This window comes from Neovison vison, chromosome X (assembly GCF_020171115.1).
Source record: "Neovison vison isolate M4711 chromosome X, ASM_NN_V1, whole genome shotgun sequence".
NCBI lineage: Eukaryota > Metazoa > Chordata > Mammalia > Carnivora > Mustelidae > Neogale > Neogale vison.
The window spans coordinates 40,515,900-40,535,000 of NC_058105.1; positions in this window are offsets into that span (position 1 = coordinate 40,515,900).

Consider the following 19,101-nt stretch of genomic DNA (forward strand, 5'->3'; position numbering starts at 1 on the left):
TTATGATGTTGAGGTATCTGTAGTTACTTTGTTGAGGGATTTTATCAAGAAAGGATGCTGTATTTTGTCAAATGTTTTTCCTGCATCTATTGAGAGGATCATGTGGTCCTTATGCTTTCTTTTATTAATGTGGTGTATCACGTTGATTGATTTGGGAATATTGAACAACCCCTGCACCCCATGAATAAATCCAGCTTTATCATGGTGAATAATTCCTTTAATGTACTTAATTTGATTTGTTAGTATCTTGTTGAGAATTTTAGCATCCATGTTCATTAGGGATAATGACCTGTAATTCTCCTTTTCAGTGGGGTCTTTGGTTTTGGAATGAAAGTAATGCTGGCTTCATAGAAGGAGTTTGGACATTTTCCTTCCATTTCTATTTTTCAGAACAACTTCAGAAGAATAGGTGTTAATTCTCTAAATGTTTGAGAATTCCAGTTTTGTGCTCTTGTTTGTTGGTAGATTTTTTGGTTACTGATTTAATTTCTTTGCTGGTTATGGGTCTGTTCAAATTTTCTATTTCCTCCTGTTTGAGCTTTGGTAGTTTGTATGTTTCTAGGAATGTATCCATTTCTTCCAGATTGCCTAATTTGGGGGCATATAATTGCTCATAATATTCTCTTATAATTGTTTGTGTTTCTGTGATGTTGGTTGTGATCTCTCCTTTTTCATTTGTGATTTTATTTATTTGGTTCCTTTCTCTTTTCTTTTTAATAAGTCTAGATAGGGGTTTATCAATTTTGTTAGTTCTTTCAAGGAACCAGCTCCTAGTTTGGTTGATCTGTTTTGCTGTTCTTTTTATTTCTATATCATTGATTTCTGCTCTAATTTTAATTATTTCTCTTCTTCTGGTGGTTTTAAACTTTATTTGGTGTTCTTTTCCCAACTCCTTAGGTGTAAGTTTAGATTGTGTATTTAAGACTTTCTTTGCTTCTTGAGGAAGGCTTGTGTTGCAATATTCTTCCCTTGTAAGACTGCCTTTTCTGTGTCCCAAAGGTTTTGAATGTTCTCATTTTCATTTGTGTTCATGTATTTTTTAAATTTCTTCTTTAATTTCCTGTTTAACCCATTCATTCTTTAGTAGGATATTCTTTAACTTCCCTGTGTTTGTGGTCTTTCCAAATTTTTTCCTGTGTTTGACTTCTAGTTTCATAGCGTTGTGGTCTGAAAATATGCATGGTATGATTTCAATCTTTTTGTACTGGTTGAGGCCTAATTTGTGACCCAGTATGTGATCTCTCCTGGAGAATGTTCCAAGTGCACTCGGAAAGAATGTGCATTCTGCTGCTGTAGGGTGAAATGCTCTGAATATATCTCTTAAGTCCGGGGTGTCATTCAAAGCCATTGTTTCCTGGTTGATTTTCTGCTTAGATAAACTGTCCATTTCAGTGAGTGGGGCGTTAAAGCCCCCTACTATTATTGTATTATTAATAATGAGTTTCTCTATCTTTGTTATTAATTGATTCACATATTTGGGTGCTCCCATGTTGGGGGCATAAATATTTACAATTGTTTGATCTTCTTAATGGATAGATTCCATTATTATGATACAGTGCCCTTCTTCATCTCTTATTACAGTCTTTGTTTTAAAATCTAGTTTTTCTAATTTTTTTTTTGGACTCAGCCCTCCAATCAAAAGACATAAGGCATCAAAATGGATTAAAAAAATAAAACCTGTGTACATGCTGTCTATGAGGTACTCATTTTAGATCCAAAGACACCTGCAGATTCAAAGGGAGGGGTGGAGAACGATCTATCATGTTAATGGACAGCAAAAGAAAGCTGGAGTAGTCACACTTATATCAGAAAAACTAGAAGTTTTGGTCTTTTAGTCTTCTGTTAAAACTTTTTTTCATGTTTTTGGAATATTGCCCTTTCACTATGTATGAATTTTGTAAATTATTTCTCCCAGATTCTATTTTTAAAATTGTATTATCTTTTGTTATTATGGAAGCAGTACATTTGCATTGTAGAAAAATCAGAAAACATAATAGGGCAAAAATAAGAAAATTAAATTACATAGTCTTACCATCCAGAGATTACTATAGTTAACATAAGTAGATTCCTTTGCATTGATTTTCTCAAATTTATTGTGTAAATCTTTCTGAGTCATGATATAATGGTTTTGAATACATTGCTGGATTGCTTTCATTAATATTCTCATTGAAAAATTTGTTCTATTGCCGTGGTTCGTTCTTTTCAGGTGCAGGACTGAATTTATTATTGAATTTGGTTTTATAGTATTGAGAACACACTAAACTCACACAGATAAATATCTATAAAATTATGGTTGTTTTAAACAATGTGTGCAAATTACTTCACATTTTCCCATTGATAGAAAGGGTCTATGCTCCCTCTCCTTAAATCTATGCTTATTAACTCACTCATTTAAAACTACTTACCCTGGGGGTACTTGGATGGCTCAGTCAATAGAACATGAAACTCTTAATCTTGGGATTGTGGCTTTGAGCACCATGTTGGGTACAGAGACTACTTAAAAATAAAATCTTTAAATAAATAAAACAGCTTACCCCCCAAATAGCCTTATATTCTTCATTTACGATGCTAGGAGAAGAAGCTTCATTCAAAGACCTTTCTAAAAATGAGCTAACCTGGCAGAAGAATTTAACAAAAATCTGTGGTCTCTAACGCTTTGGCATGCAATGCTATATCTTCATGACTTCCACTAAGCTTTTAAAATAAACTCTTAAAAAGTTAAGTCAAATGAAAGGTTATGAACTGATGCGCCTTCACTTTAGCTATAACAGTCAGCTCAGGCTACCATAACAAAATACCACAGACTGGGGCGGGGGGAGCTTTAACAACAGAAATTTATTTTCTCACAGTTCTGGAGGCTAGAAGTCCAAGATCAAGGTGCTGTCAGGGTTGGTTTCTGGTGAGAACCCTCTTCCTAATTTGTAGATAGATGGCCATGTTTTCACTGTGTCCTCACATGGCCTTTCTTCTGTATGCACTGAGAGAGAGAGAGAGAGAGAGAGAGAGAAGATAGAGAATGATCTCTTGTGTCTTTTCCTCTTCTTATATGGATACCAGTCCTTGGAACAAAGGCCTCACCTTTATTACCTCATTCAAACTTTATTAGACCTGTATAGGCCCCATCTCAACATGCAGTCACATTGGGGCTTAGGACTTCAATATACGGATTTTGTTGTCATAATTTAGTTTTAATAATGCCCTAAAGTTTCCTGAAACATGTTGGAGAAAGAAAAAAAAAACTAATCAAATTCATTCAGCCTGCTTCCTTTACCTATGAAGAAGTAGGCCCAGAAACGTACTGGGTCATTCTTGAATTAATATGGCTGGACTGTAACTCAGATCTCCCAACTATCTAGGCTTCTTCCTGCTACAACAAAAGAGATACTTTTCTTCCCTTTGTTCTTATCCATTTTTTTCTAAAATCTTCCTCTCATTTCCCACAGGGCTCCTAGCCTAGGGGTCATTTTTAACCAAACTGTTTGAAAACATCTATTTTTCCCAAAAAGCTGGCAGACAACCAAGATCCAAATCCTAGCTCAGCCTGGACTCAACTGAACCCTGGCAATCTCCACTCCATAGCGCACAGCTAACTCTGGCAAGTTATTGTTTCCTGGGCCTCAGCCCCACTGGTAAAGAGGCTGACTATGCTCTACCTGCCAAATGGCTGGGCTGGTCCAGCAAAGCCAAAAGACCCTATAGCTCTAGGATTAACAGAGAACTGACTCCAATTGTGTGACAGGGGCTACCGCCTCTCCTTCCTTAATGGGACTCTATACCTTACTCTTTCATTATAGTAAGTAACAGAGACACATCTCAAAAAGTATCAGCCCTGTCCTCAGCCAGAATCTTTTTCCATTCTGGGGATGGTGAAGGAGGTAGTGGTGAAATTGACATTATACTGGTACAGTCCGTTGCAGGAAGGCTCTGGTCTCTAAGACCCAGACTTCACTTACGACATTCCAGGAAATCCTGCTCTTATCGACAGTATTGCCTGTGTAACTATTATTATATTTTTTGAGATATAATTAATACACCATCACCACAATTTTATTTTATTTTTATTTATTTTAAAAGATTTTATTTATTTATTTGACAGACAGAGAACACAAGTAGGCAGAGAGGCAGGCAGAGAGAGAGAGAAAGAGAGAGAGAAGCAGGCTCTGCACTGAGCAGAGAGCCCGATGCGGGGCTCCATCCCAGGACCCTGGGATCATGACCTGAGCCAAAGGCAGCGGTTTTAACCCACTGAGCCACCCAGGCGCCCCCATCACCACAATTTTAGAAAATTTTTCTTCACCCTCCTCATTCCCTTTTCCACACCCCAGCACTAACCAATCACTCATCTGTTTTCCATCTCTATAGATTTACCTATTATGTACATTTCATATAGGTGGAATCATAATATGTGGTCTTTTGTTTTTGGCTTCTTTCACTTAGCATGTTATTTTCAAGGTTTATTATTGCATATATCAGAACTTCATTCCTTTTTAATAGCTGAAAAATATATATTTTTAAAGATTTTATTTATTTGAGAGAAAGAGTGAGTGAGAGAGAGCACAAGCTGGGGAAGGCACGGGGGAGAGGGAGAAGCAGACTTCCCACTGACCAGGGAGCCCAATGTGGGACTCAATCCCAGGACCCCAGGATCATGACCCAAGCTGAAAGCAGATGTTTAACTGACTGAGCCACCCAGGTACCCTGAATATAATGTATTTTGATTATTTATTTATTAATAGGTGTACATTTGTGTAGTTTCCACTTTTGCCTATAATGAAAAATGCTGCTATGAACATTTATTTGAAAGTTTTGAGTATGTATATCTAGGATTGGAATTGCTGGGTCATAAAGCAAATCTATATTTAACCTTCTGAGAAACTGCAAAATAATTTTTACAGTGACTGTACCCTGTTACATTCTGACCAGTAGTATATGAGCATTCCAATTTCTCCATATTTTTATTAACACTTGTTCTCTTCTTTGTCATTATAGCCATCCTGGTGGGCATGAAGTGGTTTCTCACTGTGATTTTGATTTGCATTTCCCCAGTAATAATTAGGGATGAAAAATAATCATAAAAATACAAGCTTCTTTTCATGCATTTATTAACCATTTGTATATCTTCTTTGGAGAAATGTATATTCATATCCTTTGGCCATTTTAAACTTGGGTTATTTATCATGTTTTTGTTGAGTTGCATATTCATATATTCTGAATATATAGTTCTCAAAAATGTTTCCCATTCGGTGTGTTGTCTTTTCATTTTCTGCATAGTGTCCCTTGCCCTGGGAATTAAAATTAATATCTTAATTTATAACAATCTTGTTTGAACTAACATCAATTTAATTTTAATAGTTTAGAAAAACTTTGCCTCTATGTAACTTCATTCTCTCTCCCTCTCCTTTGTACTATTGATTGTCATATAAGTTATACCTTTTTACATTGTATTCTCATCAATGTAGATTTATAATTAGTGGTTTATGCATATATCTTTTAAATTAGATAGGAGAAAAGGTTACAAGCAAAATTTATACTATCTTTTATATTTATCTATGAAGTTACCATTATGCTGAGGTTTTTGGATGTGCAGATTAAGATGTTGTTGGGTTGTGTGTTTTTTTTAATCACATTCAGGGTTTTTTGACATTTTCTAATATATATATATTCTGCCCTTTTTTCCCTCTCCTGGAATTCCACTATTTATATATTGGTATGCTTGATGGTTTTCCACATTTCTCTGAGGCTATGTTTACTTTAATTCATTCTTTTTCTTGCTGATCCTCACATAGGATAATTTTAATTTATCTATTTTAAGTTGACTGAGTCTTCCTTCTACATGCTCAAATCTACATTGAGCCTTCTGAATTTTTTATTTCACTTATTATAACTTTCAACTCAATTTCTATTTGACTCATAATTTTTATCTCTTTACTGACATTCTCTACTTGATGAAACATCATTCTCATATATTAGTTTAGACATAGTCAGTTACTTGAATACATTTAAAATAGTTTAAAGTCTTCATCTATTAAATCCAATGCCTGTGCTTTCTGAAGGACAGCTTCTAATTACTACTTTTTACTCTATGTATAGTAAAACCCTTTTTTGTATTCCTCATATATTTGTTGAACAGTGGACATTTAAAATAATATAGTGTGACAGCTTTGGAAATTGGATCCCTCCCTCCACAATATTTGCTGTTCTGTTTGTTTAGTGACTTTTCTGAACAAATTCTGTGATGTCTGTATTCTTTGTTATTCATGGCATTGAAGTCTCTGCTTAGCTATTAGTGGTCAGGTACTGATTAGAGAATGATTTCCTTAAATGCTTGGGACAAATAAACTTCCCAGTCTTTGCTATGGGGCTCTTCGTGCATGTTGGGGCACACTTTTGACACTCAGTCAGGCAACTGACAACCATGCCTTAGGCTTCACTTCCTACTTATACAGAGCCTCAAGGACAGCCAGAGGTGAGAACTTACAGCCTTCTCATGTCTTCCCTGGACAGGCACATGCTCTAAACATGTGCATGGCCTTTTAGATTCCCAAGAATGTGTTGACCTTATTCAAAGCTCCCTTGCACATCTCATTCTCTAGCTCTTTCTTTCAAATTTTTGGGCAGTTTGTTGTTTGCCCCAACTATTGTCACTGCCTTAGGCAACCGCTATGTTGAACAATTGCCACTGATTATTTTCGACAGGGGAAAAGGCTTTTCACATTGAGTGAGCTCAGAGTCAACTCAAATAAAGAGAAACCTTGTGGGTGTGTATAGGTGACAGGGAATTTTCCATCTGGCATCTGGGATGGGAGAGGAAAGTGAGAACAATAGTGGAAAGAGGTGAAGGTGAGCTTGCTATGACCCTTTCTTTCCCTCTATCCTGACACACCTTTCATCATAGCACAGTCTTGATACCCTAAGGACCAAGATCAGACACCTTCTTAAGGAATAGGAAGTATGCTATATGCTGGTTAAGAGTGTGAGATATCTGGAGTTAGAAAACCTAATATGATTCCCTCCTCCAACATTTTCCAGCTGTGTGTGTGACCTTGAGCACAACTTAGTTAACCTAAGTCTCTGATTTCTCATCTGTAAGATGAGAATAACGTTATTTAAGGTGAGTTGTTGGGATTAGATAAGTTGGGACCTGTAATATGCTCAGCATTACCACTGCTCCTGGATAATGTGCTATTTTTACCTCTAACTTGGATTAAACAGAATACAATAAACTCAGAATATGTTTTTGAAATCTTTAGCTTTTAAGAACTTGACTTTGATTACTTTTAAAAGCAAAGATTGAAAGAAAAATAATTCTATTTAGTTGATATCAGTACAAATAGGACTAATGATTCCTTTTTTGGTCATGGCTCATCTGGCTAGCTGTGGTAAGTGGATGGACTTGCACATATAGGTCATATCTTGTAGGAATCAGACTAATGTTCAGTTGGTTGAATATGGGTTCTTTGTACTATTATTTCTGTTACCAATCACTGTATAACAAACAACCCTAAGATGTAGTGACAAAATAACCATTTATTTGCTCACTATGTTAAAGCTCAGAAACTCAGGCAAGGCTCAGGAAGCTGCCTACATTCCACATGGAGTCAGCTGAGTCAGCTCAACTGAGGCTGAAAGACCCAAGTTGGCTCCATGCATATGTCTGGGATCTTGATTCTGATTCATTCTCCATGTAGCTTCTCTTTCCAGTAGGGTAGCTCTCCAAAAGGCAAAAACAGAAGCTACTAAGGCCTCCTCAGGCCTAGTCTCAGATATTAAACAACATCACTTCTGTGACATTCTATTTGTCAAAGCCAGTCACTAGGCCGGCCTAGATTCTCGGACAAGGAAAATAGACTCTTTTTCTTGATGCGAGGAGCAGCAAAGTCACATTGCAAATGGGCCTTCAGGATTGAAGGGGTTGTCATAGTTATCTTTGAAAACAATGTACCATAGATAGATTGTGAGCTTTTGGACCCAGAACCCAATTATCTTTGCTAGAGCTTGATGTGACTGTATTTCCATTTGCTAGTCCCTGGGTGATGAGGAAGCAGAACATTATCAAGTTTGTTTTGGGCAAGGATGTGTGGGATAGATGAAGGAAACAACAAAAGAAACTGAGAAGATGCATCCCAGGAGAGAGAAATAGAACCACAGGGGCTTGGGAGCCTGGAAGCTAAGTGAATACATGTTTTAAAGGGAGGAAGTGAACAACTATAAGACAAATTGTGCTAATAAGTTGAGCAAAATATTTCTTTTCTGGAAAGAACTATAAGAAACTGGGGAGGTGAACCATGAGAGACTATGGACTCTGAAAAACAGTCTGAGGGGTTTGAAGTGGCGGGGGGGGGTGGGAGGTTGGGGTACCAGGTGGTGGGTATTATAGAGGGCACAGCTTGCATGGAGCACTGGGTGTGGTGAAAAAATAATGAATACTGTTTTTCTGAAAATAAATAAATTGGGAAAGAAAAAAAAAAGTATTTTCAGGGAGACGTTCTGGTGGAGGGGAAAGGGAAGACTGCCACTTATTATAACCTACCGTCTTCTGTTTGAACTTCCCAGCCTTGCACATAAAGTACTCTTTTTTCCAATATGAATTATCTGAGATCACAGACATTTTTCCAAAAACCTTTTTTTTTTCTAAAAGAGCCTCTTACTAACAACTTTTCTGGCCTTCCAACTAAAGTTACACAATAAGAAAATGCAAATGTAAGATTGCTCAACTAATTTATTGTTCCTTGAGTTCTTTGCCACTTTTCTCCTGGGTGTCATGTATAATCTAAAACAAGACATGGAGAAATCTCTGACTTGAAGATTGAATAAAGTTATCAGCTTTTAAATATAAGGTTTTCAGGTCTCTGAAATAAAATGGACACAGTGAAATTATCCATATATGAAATTAGGGGAAAGACCAATTAGGCTGTTTGAACATGTAGTTCTCAGAACTACAGTTTTCCTCAGGCTAAATTTATTTTCCAGAGAAGGTGACTTTGCACCTCTGCACAACATCCCCCTGAAGTGGAATGTGGTTTGAGCCTTCAGAGTGTCAAATCCAGTTTCATTAACATTAGGTTCCTGTTCCCAGGGTACTATTCTATGAGGGAACTCTGTGGAAATTGGGAATTGTTACAGATGTAATTCTTGACCCCTCTGCACCCTTGGCGCTCTAATGTTTCCCCCCTCTTCTACCCATGTTCTTCAGTAGAAGACCCCAAGGCAAGATCTGTTCCTACACACAAGATACTTACCAGCCTGTAATTTTACCTTCTATCACAGCTCCTGAACTCCAAATGTCCTTTTCCTCATCCTTTACCTCACACTCAGCACTGCCAGAGCTAGGTTCACCTGACATGCTGAGAATCCTCACATAACCTCCATATCAATACCTTGCCACCTACCTCACAGCACTGCTGACAGGCCTATAGCCTAGTCCAGCCTGGGACCTGGTGGAGCCTGTAGCTTCTGCTCACCCTTACACTCAGGTCAGCCAAGGTGAACAGCCCTGATCAACATATATATACATACCCACAAATACACATTGACATATGCAAACAAACACCATACCCACGTCTACACAAAACTAACTCACCTAACGCTTACGTGTACATACACATACATGCATGTACATACACATATAACAAATATGTGAAGATAGAGACACATGCCTTTTATTTGGGGCAGTCCTTAGGACCAACACACATACATGCCTACAAACATACATGGGTATACACAGACACACAGATAAACATATACATACATATACATACAAACATATACAAACATATACAAACATATACATACATATACATACACTTACATATATATATATGAAAGAGTTGCTCTCAGGCCCAGTGAGGACACCAGCCAGCCATAGAGACTGTATGTGGGTCTGTTGTTATGTAAGCAAGATGGAGGATTCTGAATTGCTCTCCATAGTGTCAGAAGGGTCAAGGGGTCATTTTAAAGGACATCTGGTCCATTTTGAATCCCACCACCCTCAGCTGCATGAACCTTTTCACATACAAGAGAATAATCTTCCCTGTTTCCATTTCTGGAAAAGTTATTTGTCCCAGGTACCTTGCCAAGTGTTTTACATATATCACCTCATTTTACTCTCACAGTAACCCAATGATAGGAGCTATAAACACCATGCTATATGGTCTCCCGCCTTAACACAACACAGGTGGCCCTCCCTCCTTTTGGTTTCCAAAATCCTTTCATATGCACTACTTTAAGTTGATCTAAGTCTTGCAATAACACTGTGAAGTAGGAAAACTTGGCATTGTCTTTCCCATTTTGCAGCCGAGACTCACATAGGTTAAGGAACTTTCTTAAGACTGTAAGAGCTCATAAAAATAAGCCAGATCTTACCATTTCTAACAATGTGGATGGAACTGGAGGGTATTATGCTATGCAAAATAAGTCTATCAGGGAAGATAATTATCATACGATTTCATTCACATGTGGAATTTAAGAAACCAAGGATCATAGGGGAAGGGGGTGAAAAATAAAATGAGATGAAATCAGAGAGGGAGACAAACCATAAGAGACTTTAAACTACAGGAAACAAACTGAGGGTTGCTGGAAGGGAGGAAACTGGGTGACGAGTATTAAGGAGGGTACTTGATGTAATGAGCACTGTGTGTTAATGCAACTGATGAATCACTAAACTTTACTTCCGAAACTAGTAATACACTATGTGTTAATTAATTGAATTTAAATAAACAAACAAACAAAAACAAAGTCAAATCTTAACCCTCTGTCCACATATTCTGGTTCCAGTAACTTTGCATATTTATTCTTTTGTTCATTGATCATACATTAATGCTCCCTATCCATTTCAAGAGATTGTACCAAGCACCATGAAAACAAACACTGAACAAGATACAGTCTTGACTTTGAAATTCTGACATTCTAGAGGAGAAGAAAAAACAGTAGAGAGATATGTCATAGTATATGCCGGATGCTGGACTTGAGACTTGGACAGACTGGGTGGAATAACTGGTTCTGGTGAGGGAACCAGAATGAAAAGGAGGCCATGTGTGACAGTCGACTCAAAGGCCATGCTTTATCCATGCTGCTGGAACATCTACTTGCTTTGTGTGTGCAGTAAATGATAGGCTATTGGCCTCTGAAAAATTGCAGTCAGTCACGTTCATCTAACTTTTCCTTCTGCGAGGTATGAAAGGCCTTAGTAAATAACCAAAGTACATTTTTCTAAGCAAATGCAGTATCAGGTCATCAAACATATAGGGACCAATAGGATAGCTGTCACAAATAGCTAAATTATTATAGGTGAGAAACTACATGATCAAAGGTGCCCCCTAAACTGTTTTATGTAGTTTCTTAGCTTTTTTAGAAAGTGAGTTACAGGTGAGAATATTCTGGCCTAAATAAGATCAAATATTACCTTTTGCATGGACATCTTATGGTGTTTTGTTTTACTTTTGATTATTGGATACCTTTTAGTGTTTCTTTCCCCTCTTTCTCTCTCTCTCTCTCTCTCTCGGAAAATTTTAAACATACCCAAGAAGAGAGAGAATAATATAATCCATATCCATCATCTAGTTTCAACAATTATCAACACTTTATTAATCCTCTTTCATCTGTTTTTTTCACACAGCCATTCTTTTTTTTTTTCCTGGAGCATTTTAAAGCAACTACAGTCTTAGTTTTGAGAAAGATTTGAAGGGGTGTGAAATTAGAATGAGAAAATATATGTCCTTCCAAATCTCCTGGGTCTTTAGCCCTAATTAAATTGCCAGCATGATTTTTTTAAAAAAACTATTCCAGCTTTAGCAAAGTCTCTTTTATGGCATTAGCTCAGCTAACACACAACTCAACTGGACAAGGTGTCTTTTGGCCCTTCTCCCTTTAAAAGTGTTCTGCCAGAACAAACAGAATGGAAAAATTTTTTGACTGAACACTTCAGATAAGAACAAAGCACAACTCAGACATAGAAACGTAGGAGTTTCAGCTGAATATCGAGGATACCACTGATGTTGCTGTTTGGGAATTTCACTAGCTTTGTGTTTTAAGGTAACACGTTTGTCCTTTCTGTCATTGGAACTATGATTTCATTTATTTCCTTGTCTCCTGTTTTCAAGAGAGCCATCTCTTGGCTGGTGGGCTTAAGGGATCCTGCAATTCACAGTGATGATTACAAGGTGAAAAGTTCTAATACCTTAATGAGATATAATTGTTAGGCTATACCATCTTCAGCATTACAAATGGACAATGATTTCAAATTCAAATCAATTTTATTCTTAAAGATACAAGCTTCAATGTTACTTAGAACAGCAGAATAGAAACAACTATTGAATAAAAGTAAAAATAAAATTTACTCTACTATTGAATAGTAGAGTGAATTAGAGTACACCATATGAATGGAATCTTAGAGAAACACGGTTTGTGGGAAATTGCTTGTTTTATTGCATTACATGAGAAAAGTTGTATATAAAATTATACACCCAGGATGAGCTCCCCTATGTTAAAAAAAGTACATGGAAACAAAATTGGAAGGAAATATGCCAAAAGGTTAGCTGTGGTTGCCTCTGAGTGGTAGGGTTGTAAGTGAATATTTTTCTGTTTCATTTTATACTTTTTTGTCTTTTTCAAATTTCCTACAGTGAACATGTAATCACTTGCATAATCAGAAAAACACTTTTTCTAAATAAAAGGGACAAGCAAGTCTCAAAAGCTCAGTGCCTCGAAGCAGACCAGCGATCTGTTTTGAATGTTTCCAAGGCAGTGAACCAGGCAAAAGTAAGAAGGATGATTTCAGAGTCCCCAGGGGAGACTTGTGTAGTTAGTTCCTAGGAAACCAGAAGTTTTAGCCACTCAAAACACATGTAAGTGTTTTTGGTGTGAATCAAAACCTTCCATTAGACATAATTGCAACAGCAGCTGTTACACAACCTGTATAAACTATTTTTGGTGTGAACCAAAATTTTAACAACATAGAAACTGTTAACTATTTCATGGTCACATAGGTATAAACCTCATCCACCACTGGCCAGCCTTGGCTGCTGTAACAGAGGAGGGATTCCTGATACAACGGTGGAGTTTGCGGGGAGGCTTAGCCAAGACAACTCTTCTGAATGGATCTTTTTCCTCTTTGTCTTATTTTTTTAAAAAGACAAAAGGCAATTTGAAAATGGCTTTAAAAATTTACTGGATTTCTTAAAATGTCATGAGTAATTCATGCCTATTGTAATAAGAATAACAAAAGTGTATAAGGAAATCTCATTTTTTTCTGATTTCATCCACTTGGAAAAACCAGTATTAATCTGATGTGTATCCTTACACACTTTTCTCTATGCTTATATAGTAATGTGCACACACACACACACACCAGAAGACAGTTCCTCTTCCCTTTATGTTCTTTACAAAACTGGAGTGTTACTTTACATGCAAAGGAATCTGGTCACAGACTTGCCTTGAGTGTTTGTTTTTTAAAAATGCAGATTCCTGGGCCTCACCCTAGGCTAATTAGTGAGTTCTATAATCGGAAGAGCTTGATAAACGTTGCTCTCTGTATTATTCTACAGCTTGCTTTTATATCTTAACAATACAACAATACAACACGGTCATCCTTTCGGGTTAATGCCTATACATTGAAGTCACGATCTTTCAGTAGATTTAAATGAACAGATTTGATCATAAAAAGAAGTCAAATTTTTTGTTTTGCAAAAGACAATGTAGGCAATATTAAATGACATAAGACAGATGACGAAAAAAGATGCAGCACATATAACTGAGCATTAATATTGCTGATATACAAAGAGGTCTTATAAATCAAGAATTTTTTCTAAAGGGCACTGTTGTGGTAAGAAGTAGACTCAAAGATGGAGTGAGTAAGCAGGATGTTAATTAAGCAGTAAGCTTTGGGGGTCCCTGGGTGGCTCAGTGGGTTAAAGCCTCTGCCTTTGGCCCATGTCATGATCTCAGGGTCCTGGGATGGAACCCCACATTGGGCTCTCTGCTCAGTGGGGAGCCTGCTTCCTCCTCTCTCTCTCTCTCTGCCTGCCTCTTCGCCTACTTGTGATCTCTGCCTGTCAAATAAATAAATTAAATCTTTAAAAAGGAAAAAAAGTAAGCTTTGGATCAATGGCTATGGAAGGGAAAGGAACGAAGCAGGAGTGGGCAGAGGGAGAAGTAGGGTTGTGATGCAGGCCCAAAGACAGTCTCAGCCCTGCAGAGTTATGCCTCATCACTTCCGTTCAAGGCCATCATGAGTTGAGCTGTAGTGTGGCTGTCACTCACTTTTAGCTTATACCCATGCACCATGGCAATCCACCCATGAACAAAGCTCGAGCTTTTCCCTCCATTGTCATCTGATTTTAAAGGATGGTCCCATATACCATAAGTGTGAGCAGAGGAAGAGATGCCAATGAGATAGTGGTGGAGAACATGGAGATCTAGGCTGCCCACTCATGTAGCTACTTGTGTCCTCTGGCCTACTTGTGCTGGCTTTATCACTTCCTTCTGAGAGCTTACTGTTAGGCCCAGTTGACCTTTGGATTTGGTGGGTCTAACAGAATCCAGTTCATGAGGAGTGGTTGTGGCCACATGCTCACTTGGTGTCCCATGACCAGCTTATTCCAATTCTACCAGTACCCAGTAGTCTGCTGGGAGTTGTTTGTCAAAGGCATATAATTCTCTAGAAATGTCATAGCTCTGTTCTGAACCTGGCATTGTGAATACCCCATGGGCTTTGCCATGAACTCCACCTGGCATCATTTTCCACCACTGCTAACTTTGATACTATAGGGTACTCTAGTCATACAGCCAAAACAGTAGGGCTGTTTGCACTATGGTGTAGACCTGTTACAGAGCTCTTCCTGCCTTGAGTTCCACTCAAAGGTGTCAGTCTTCACATCATCTAATATATGGGTCAGAGCAGAATTTCCAAGGGCGGAGTATATGGTCTGCATGGCCAGGTACTTTGCTACCAGACATTGTGCTGCCCTTCCTTGTGCTGTGAGGTTCAAAGTGCGATCATGTGTCCTTTACCTCAGATAGGATTATTCGTTGTGCCCATAACCGATGGACACCTAAGAAATGTATTGTTATGCCAAGCCCCTGAAACTTCATAGGGTTTATCTCCCACGTTGTGAGTGATTCTCTATCACCAAGGCCACCAAGATGCAAGACACTTTTGCTCATCCAGGCTAATTAGCACTGTTTCTTTCACATAATGAATCATTGCAGTGTTCTGGAGGGCATCAGAATCTCTTCAGACAGAAGGCAAGAGAGTTAATATAGACCTATAACAAAATTACAAATGTATGTTGTTGCTTTTTCCATATGACTTTGATCTTTTTTTCTGAATGGTATAGAAAAGAAGACATTCACCAAATTAATGGTAGTATACCATTTGCATGGGGCTATATTTACATGTTCTAGCAAATATTTCACATCTAACCCAGTGGCAGAGTTAGGATGCTACTTAGTTGAGTTTAGAATAGTCTGTCATTTTCTAAGATCTGTCCACTTTTTTTCCAAGGGTTAGATTACTGAATTAAACATAGATATGATAGGACCTAACAGCTGTGCACGTGTAGATGTTATGAATGATATTAATTTCTATACCTCGGGACGGCTGGGTGGCTCAGTTGGTTAAGCAGCTGCCTTCGGCTCAGGTCATGATCCCAGCGTCCTAGGATCGAGTCCCGCATTGGGCTCCTTGCTCAGCAGGGAGCCTGCTTCTCCCTCTGCCTCTGCCTGCCTGTGCTTGCTCTCTCCCCCTCTCCTCTCTCTCTGATAAATAAATAAAATCTTTTAAAAAAATTTCCATACCTCACTGCTAAATGCAATCTTATTTTTCCCAATTTTCCATTACGGAAGAATTTTAAACTTACACAAAGTTGAAAGTATTATACAGCTAACACCCATGTAGACACTAATTAGATTCTACATTTTATTACATTTGGTTTATCCCCTATTTATCTATTTTTTTTATCTTTCAATCTTTCAAATTTTAAATATGCGTTTCAAAGTAAGTCACAGACATCAGAACACTTCCCTCGAAAAAATTCATCATGTATATCAATGTTTGTTTACACTTCTTATTTTAGGTAAAATTTTCATATAATGAGAGGCACAAATCTTATGTACACCATTTGATGGCTTTTGACAAGTACATATAACCTATGCATCATACCATTTACACACCTACCACCCCCCAAACATACACACATTTGGGACCAGCCCCACCTGAGTGAGCTAGTAAGCTACTCAGCTAGTCCTTTGTGCATAAATTAGCCAAGTGCCTTCTTCTCTCTGAACCCCTCATACCCAGGGACTGCATGCCTTGACTCACAGCTGGAGATTGGCCTTGTGACCTGCTCACAGCAAGAGCACCCCCTCCGAGAGTCAGCCTGGGCTGAGCTAACAGCACACTCCTGCCTCATCTGGAGGGTACCCCCACCCCCACCAGGGGTGCTCCCATGCCATCCTTCCAGGGAGCTGAAGTTTCCCTCGCATTCCCCCTGAGGTCTCTGGGATTCTTGCCAGGTGGGAGCCTGGAGGCAGCCGGCCCACATTTGTCAGGAGGGGAACACGGAAATCACCAAGCACACGTGCTCTCTGCTGACCAAGGTGCCTAGGCAAGGTCTGCTCAGGCTCCTGGTAAGACCCCAGGAAGAGAAAGAAGGAGCAAGTTAATGAAGTCAAGAAGGGAGAGAGGCTTTCTGTAGGAAGGCCTTATGCCTGTCCACTAACTAGGGAAAGGGACTGAGCCTCATGGAGGCCCGGGGGCACTGGGAGGGAGGCAGGGGGCTCATTCCACACTTTGTCCTTGTCCTCTCTCTCACACTGACAGGTACACCAGGTGAGTGCTGACTCCTCTCTCAATGAGACTTTTATGGAGTCCTCTGCCTGGCTGGAGAGGGAAGTGCTTTGGTAATCCACACCCCGGGGCCCTCAGGCCTGAGCCCCTGGCCCTGATTTGCCCTCTGGGAATTCTCCCACAGAGCTCCCTCTGGCCCCTGGTCTGTCCTGTCCAGGCCCTCAGCCAGCCCTGCCTTGCCCCCCAGCCCCCTCCTTCCCTGGTGAGGGCTCCACAGCTTAATATTTCCCCTTGCTATAAAACTGCCTGGCTACTTTAGCCCTCTGGCCTTGATCTGCCAGGTGGGGAGTATATCTCTCCCGCTCCCCCTGCCCTTCATTTTCTTTCTTTTCTGGAAACTGTTTGCCTTCCCTGAGTCTTCACAACTGGAACTGAAATCAGAGCTGTAGAACACAACAAGCCAGTGGTGTAATGAAACTAAATCTCTGTGCAAAATGCTTCTACTTGTATTCCAAATGCTGTTTTGTGCGCCAAAGCTTTTACCAGTAGCCACTGGAGAAACAAGGACTAAATGTAAATCAAGTTAGACCAGCCACAGGTCCCATTCGAAATGACTGGTCAGAAAGCGAAATCCAAACAGTAAAGTGGAAAGGGAGTTTCTTTTAACGAAGAAACTGGGCTTCACATATTCTCTCCTTCAAAATGGTTTTATCGTTCTATCTTTTGTGTAGTACAAAAGAAAGAAATACCTAGAGAACGGAGAGGTTGAAAAAGCAAACTAAGTTAGGCTAGATTGCAACATCTAGGTCAGTGATTCTCAAACTTCTACTTTAATGAAAACCACCTATAGTGGGCTGGGCTGGGCCTGTTGAACTTGCATCCGTAACCCGTTCTCTGTTGGTACAGCTGCTGTTAGTCTGCACTTTGAGAACCACTGCTTTAGGAGCTGTGCTGAGTAGGCTTGAAGGTCAGGAGTCTCTGGTCCTGGGGGCACCTGTCCAGAATCGGGGACTGCGCCATGTGATCTAGAGGAGTTTTCTAGGTCAATGCAGCCAGGCCTTGGGCAGAGCTCAGCAACCTACTCCTGGACACCCTTGGTGGCTGAAGGGTATGAGTTACAGCTGAGGCATCCTGTCAAAGGCCCTGTCTCTGCAGATGTCCTCTAACACCTGGTGTCCTGCCTTTCTCTTCCTGGGCGGTGGAGGGAACTGAGGCACCAACAAACCCCAGGACATGTGGCCCATTACGAGCTGTGCTGTAGAGCAGGGGTGGCTCCCAAACTGAGCATGTGTTGGAGTCACTGGGAGAGGCGCGTTCTTGGTAAAACCTTCACTGCTGGGCGACAGCCCCAGCACTTCTGATCAGTAGGTCTGGGATAGCGGTGGCTGAGAATGTGCGTTTCCAGCAAGTCCCCAGGTGACACTGACTGACACCTCTTGGCCAAAGGGATAAAAAGGCTTCTGTGTTCTTGTGCCCGAGGCAGAGAGGCCTTGGCCATGGAGAGAGATGCAGACCAAGGATCAGGCTGAACAGAGAACAGACACTGGGGATTTATTTGGGCATCAGATTGAAAGTTCTGAGTGACTTGATTTTTTTTCGAGTTAAGGATGAGAGAGAAAAATACGAAATTATTTACACCATTTATACATTCTACCTATTTTTGGAGCTAATTGTTGGATGATGTTGTTTAGGTGCATCTATTTCACCAAAGGGAAGAGTGAAGAGAACGGACATTTATGAGTTATGTTAAGCTTTGCTCTAGGCCTTTTTCATATGTTTCCTTGTTTGCTTCTCATAACAACCATATGAAAAGACGTCGATAAAAAGAAGACATTCCTGTTTTTCCAGAGGAGGAAACTGAGGCTCATCTGAAGAGCTTGGGTGACCCATCTAAGGTCACACAGCTAAAAGAGTTGGGCTCAGGTCCCAGCTCTGGCTGCGTCGCATTTTCAGTGGCTCTGCTCATGAATGCCTAAAGGACACATCCTTACTCAAAGACCAGAGGCAAGGAGGAGACAGTGTTTTCTGAGAAAACATGATAGAAACAAAGTGTTCCCCATGGACAGAATAATGAGGAAGGGGACTGAGGGCATAGATCAGGGCTAGATCGTGGTGGGCCTTGAATGTCACCTAAGGAATTTGTATTTTGCCACAGTCAACGAGGAGTCCCTGCAAAAATGTAAGAGGGGGTGGGATATTAAACTGAGTGTAGCTTAAGAGAATGGGAGGTAGTGGTGAGACCCGAGGGGGTGGTTGGTGGAATCAGAGAACCCCAGAGCTGGAAGGCACCCGAGAGCTCATCCTTAGCACCCATGTGA